Here is a 5,841-nt window from a genome sequence, read left to right as displayed (position 1 = left end):
AATCGCCACCATGCCACCTGCCTGCCTCAGGAGTTTCTTGATAGAAGACAATCAAACATTTTTACGAATGAGTCACAAATTAGACCAATTCTTTGAAAAATAAATTCTTATTGTTATATAAGAAAATAGTCATTACCTGTAATAGATCGAGTGTTTGTGCTCTTTATCCTCTGCCCAAATTCTTCTGTTGAAATCCTAACCCCCAGTGTGATGGTATTAAGAGATAATTAGGTAATGAGGGCAGAGCCCTCATCAATAGGATTATTGCCTGATGAAAGAATCATCAAAGAGTTATCTATCTTGTACTCTTTCCACCACATGAGGACACAGCTAGATGATGGCCACCTATGAGCCAGAAGAGGGCCCACAGACACTGGATCTGTGCCTTGATATTAGACTTCCCAACCTCCCAAAGTGTAAGAAATAAGATTGTTTTCTTTTTTGGAGAGATTTTTGCTATAGGGCACATGTGCTCGCCAGACAGACAGAGAGAGACATAGAGACAGAAAGCGAGAAATCAACCCCCAGGGGAGATGGTCACGCCGCAATCCCTTCTCCTCCATTCTCCTCTCGGGATCTTGGGCGCCTGGCGTGAGTTTTAAGCCACCGGGTCCGGGATGCGAACCGCAGTCAACTACGTGGGAGTCCAGCAACATAGCCATTACGCTAACTGCTGGTTCCCAGAAATAAGATTGTTTTGTAAGCCACCCAGCCTATGGTATTTTTGTTGTATCAGTCCAAGAGAACTAAGACATCATCTTTCTTGGTTTTCCCGAAATAAACCTATTTCCCAAGGATAGGAAAGAACAAAGGTAGAAAGCAAAAGATACCTCCTGGGGGGACCGGCTGGTGGCATGGTGGTTAGGGCAGCTGGATCCCACATTGTCAACTGTGTGATTGACTCTCAGATCTGATAGCCTGAGAGAGTGGAGGAGAAGGGATTGTGGAGCAGCCATCTCCCAGGGGCTGCTTTGTCACATTCTCTCTCTGGTGAGTGCATGTACTATATAGCAAATTTATATATATATAGATACATTACAAATGTAATACAGATATATTTACAAGTATATCTTTATATATCTATATCTATATCTATCTATCTATCTATTATCTATCTATCTATCTATATATATATATGGGGGGACAGAGAGGAAGCAGTCATGTTTGGATATCTCACAAAGAAAAAAAAAGATACTTTCTGGTATTCTTCTGGTAGGAACACGAACTTTAGTAGATGAGACCAACAGATAATGTAGTGGATACATTGCTGGACTTACATGTAATCGACTGTGGTTTGAGTCCTGGACCATGCCAGGTATGTGTACATGCCCCAAATCTCAAGAGAAGAATGGATGAGAAGGGATTGTGGCATAGTCGTTCCTCTGGGGGATGATTTCTCACTTTCTGTCTCTTATCTCTCTGGCAAGTGCACATGACCTATAGCAAAAATCTCTCTCAAAAAAAAAAAAAAAAAGAACTTTAATAGATTTAACAATGCCCCAAATACCAGGTCCTAATCATCCCTGGAACCTATACATGTTACTTTATTTGGTAAAAGGGTCTTTGAAGCTGTGAGTTTTTATAGATTTCTTTTCAGATGGAGAGATTACCCTAGATTATTCAGGTAGGTTTCAAATACTGTCACAATCATCCTCCTAAGAGAAAGGTGGAGGGAAATTTGACACAGACAAGAGAAGGTATACACCAGGCACACATGAAAGCATGATCTGGGGCTTACTGAGGCTGGGGATGGGTTGTGGCGTCAATGCCCTGTTGGGGGTCAGTCCCTCTGTCTCACTCATTCAAGAAATGATGAAATATGGGACCAGCAGATGGCGTAATGGTTATGTCACTGGACTCCCATGTAATTGACCACGGTTTAAGCCCAGTGACTTAAACTCATGCCAGGCACATGTGCATGTGTGCCCAAGATCCCAAGAGGAGAATGGAGGAGAAGGGATTGTGGTGTGGCCATCCCCCCCTGGGGGGTGATTTCTCACTTTCTGTCTCTCTGTCTCTCTCTGTCTGGCGAGTGCACGCGCCCTATAGCAAAAAACTCTCAAAAAAAAAAGAAATTATGGAATAAATGTAAAAGACAGAGAGAAGAGGTAATATGAAGATGGAAATTGGAGTAATTCTGCCACAAGTCAAGAGATGCCAGTAGCCACCAGAAGTTAAAAGACACAAGGAATATCTCTCCCTGAGAGCCCTGCTGATGTCTTGATTTTGCCTAATGATACTGATTTTATACTTCTGGCTTCCAGAACTGTGGGAGAATCAATTTCTATTGTTTTAAGTCACCCAACTTATGGTAATTTGTTATGCAGTCATAAGAAATTAATATGGGGCCAGTAAGTAGGATGGTGGTTAAGGCATGGGACTCCCACATGGCTGACCACAGTTCAAGTCCTGGATCTGGTGGCTTTCTTTCTGTCTCTCTCCCTCCCTCTCCTCAGTGAGCACATGCACTCTATAGCAAAAATAAATAAATAAAAATTAAAAAACCAACATGTTAATACTATCACAAATGGCAATTAAATTTCAACATTAGTTTTAGAGGAGACATTTAGAGGAGACATTCAAATAACAGCAACTTGTTAACAAATTGTGTCAGCTTTTTTTTTTTTTGCTATGGGGCACATGTGCTTACCAGAAAACAGAGAGAGACAGACAGAAAGCAAGAAATCACCCCCAGGAGGGATGGCCATGCCGCAATCCCTTCTCCTCCATTCTCCTCTCGGGATCTTGGGCACACACACACACACACACACACACACACACACGTGCCCAGCAGCTACTGGGTCTGGGACTCGAACCGCAGTCGACTACATGGGAGCCCAGCAACATAGCCATTATGCCAACTGCTGGTCCCAACAAATTTTGTCAGTTTTTTAAACAATTAAGCTGTTCTTAAAGAAGTATTTGGCACTACCGAAAAATCAATTTTAATCAAGAAGGATGGTTCTAAGTATGTTTTGAGTCACAGTGGCTTCTTTTGAAGGAGCCGTCACTGCTTAAATAAATGTATGTTGAAGTTTTGTTTAAAAACTCACATTATTTTTCAGTCCCAGTTTAAGAATTAACATTACAATATAAGCATTAAGATGTGACAGTGATTGCAACTGCACCATTTTGTCACTGTCATTGTGAAATATTCATTTTAAATACCAGGGGAAGGAAAAATTTAACCATACTTTAAAATTATATAAAGGATTAATGATCTATAAATTTTAATACCAATTCTCAATTTTTTGTTTCCATAAAAATTAAACTTTCTTATTTGGAAGTTTTTTGGGAAAGAAGATTTTATGAGAATTGATACTAAAAAGTTTAAATCATGTGTATATTCTCATTTTTTTCACATGAAAGCAAATTTTGCTTTCCATTTCTTTTTATTTCAAAGAATTAAATCTCACAATTGTCAGGTGAAATTGCTGCCTAAATTATCTAAGATGATTTTCACTTTTTTTTTTTTTTTGTGGAAATCAAATTTTGTAAGGTTGTCGAATTAATTCAGAAGTGACAGCAGTGTGTGCTTTCTTCCAGGAGAGCTTGCTAACTGAAGTTGGAGAGTTAAGTGTTCTCCTGAAAACACTCAAGCTAATGAGGTAACGAAAATCCAGAGGACAAAAATTAAACAAAGCAAGTTAGTTCTTGAAATGAAACTCTTGAAATCCCAACTTGAGAAAATAAGAAGCAGGAAAAGAAAACAATTAGAGAAAGGAAAAACATTACAAAATAAAAAGTACATGTGAAAGAAAAATTTTAAAAATTCAATTATTAGTGTCTAATACACACACACACACACACACACATTACTTGGATGCATTGTATAGATTATACTATCGTTTTGAAGTTGTCAAATATGTCATTGTGTGTCTTTTTGCTCACTAATAGAAAATGTAAGAAAAGTGGGCCACTTCTGTGGACCGGTAGTTAAGACAGCCAGATCCCATATGGCTGATCTTGCAGTTCGAGTGCCAGATCTGGGGGTTTGAGAAACATGCTGAAAACAAGTGTGTGCATGCCCCAAATCCCGAGAGGATGGAGAAATGGGGGAGGAGGATTGCTGCATAACCATTCCTCATGGGGTGGGCTTTCTCCCTCTCTCTCTTTTTCTCTGGTGGGTGTGTGAACACTCTGGCAAAAGCAAAAAGAAGAGGAAAAAATGTGTAAGAAAAGAAGTAAGAATTTCCCTTGCCAGTATCTTTCTCTGTGGGATTGCAAACTCATATGCTTAATCCCAGAAAAGGCTGTGTGTGGCTGGGGACACGTGGCCATGAAAAGGTTACCTGCCTTTGAATTGGAGCCATTTTTTTTGCCACACAAATTTCAGTCTCAGTGCTGCTAGATATTTGGCCATCAGTACAGCGCTGTGTTGGTTTGGGCTCCCCTGGGACAAGATTTGGGTACAAGTATTTATTTGGGAGATGATCCCAGGGAGCTCAGTGAAGGGGCAGAGCAGTGAGATGGCTGCCTACCACCTGAACACCACTGAAAGGAAGGAGAGAGGAAACTGCTATATCGTTTCAAAAAAGTGTTTCGAGGTTTTAGTTACAGTAAATGTATTTAAGGTAATTGTTTACAGACAACGAGAAAAATTTTCAAATTATGAACTGAACCCAAGTTTCAAAGGTCAGCTCATTTTCTTTCTTCTAAGCATAGAATGTACTATTCTGAAAATGATAACATTATGTTTTGAAATGTATGACAAGAATAAGTTCAGGAAGTCTTGGAGGGAAAAAAGTAAATTATTACTCTTTGGGGAAGGGATAGGGGACCAAATCATTCTGGGTATAACAAAATAAGGTGCAAATAGCTCAGCAGAATTTGGGGTGGGGATGCCTGCTCAAAAGTTAACTGTAATGTTGACTTTCTACACATGTCAGTTTTAAAATGGCTTAATCTGGCCTCCATGTGCCATGGGGCAGTAGGCGGCTACCCTTGCATGGCCTTGGTCCAACAGCACCAAGAAGAAATAGGACCTTGATAAGCTCCATGAACTGAAGTCCAAAGCATGGCAGATTACAAACCAGTTTGGGCCCTCAACCCTAATCAACCTCTCCAATTTCTTATCCATAAAACCAGACCCAGCCAGCACCCCTCTGCAGGGCTCCGTGGCCAACAGCACCACAGTGGTGAAGGTACCAGGTACCCCTGAAGCAGGAGGTTGTCTCAGCTCGGAAATCATCCAGGTATTGACCAAGAAGAAGCTGCAGGACTTAGTGAGAGAAGTGGACCCCAGTGAGTAGCTGGATGAGGACATGCAGGAGATGCTGCTGCATATTGCTGATGATTTCATTGAGAGCGTGGTGACAGCAGCCTGCCAGCTCACCCAGCACTGCAAGTCTAGCACCCTGGAGGTGAAGCACCTTGAATGTCATTAGAACATGTGGATCCCAGGCTTTGACTCAGAAGAAATCTGGCCCTACAAAGAAGCCTGCACCGAAAAGCTCACAAACAGAGGATGGCACTGATCTGGAAAACGACCAAGAAATAGCACACAGACAAGTCTGGGCATAGACACCAGTGTGTTTGGAGGTGTTTGAGCTGAGGCCTCCGCCAGCACACCCTCAGGATGATTTTTAATGCTTTGCAGAGAAGCATATATTTTGTGTTAACAGTGCAGGAATATCCATAATGACTGAGAATCTGCCAAAAGAATAAAGCCTCCCACCCTGAAAATAAAATATAAAATGGCTTAATCCACCCAGTTTATTTGTAAAGTTCATGGAAATTCCCATGCCTACGTATCTATTATATAAAAACAAGGTAAAGCATCACAGAGCTGCAGAGACTAGTTAAAATGGTTACCATACTAAATCCTAGTCTCTGTCTTTG

General features: G+C 40.9%; 1 pseudogene; it reads left to right on the top strand.

Moving 5' to 3' along the window:
* The first annotated feature begins 337 nt into the window (after positions 1 to 337).
* On the top strand, positions 338 to 5,500 carry LOC102485325 (transcription initiation factor TFIID subunit 12 pseudogene; annotated as a pseudogene).
* The last annotated feature ends 341 nt before the right edge of the window (positions 5,501 to 5,841 follow it).

This window comes from Tupaia chinensis, unplaced genomic scaffold, assembly GCF_000334495.1.
Source record: "Tupaia chinensis unplaced genomic scaffold, TupChi_1.0 Scaffold000341_1, whole genome shotgun sequence".
NCBI lineage: Eukaryota > Metazoa > Chordata > Mammalia > Scandentia > Tupaiidae > Tupaia > Tupaia belangeri.
The sequence above is the reverse complement of the archived record's forward strand: the minus strand, read 5'-3'. Positions and strand labels throughout refer to the sequence as shown.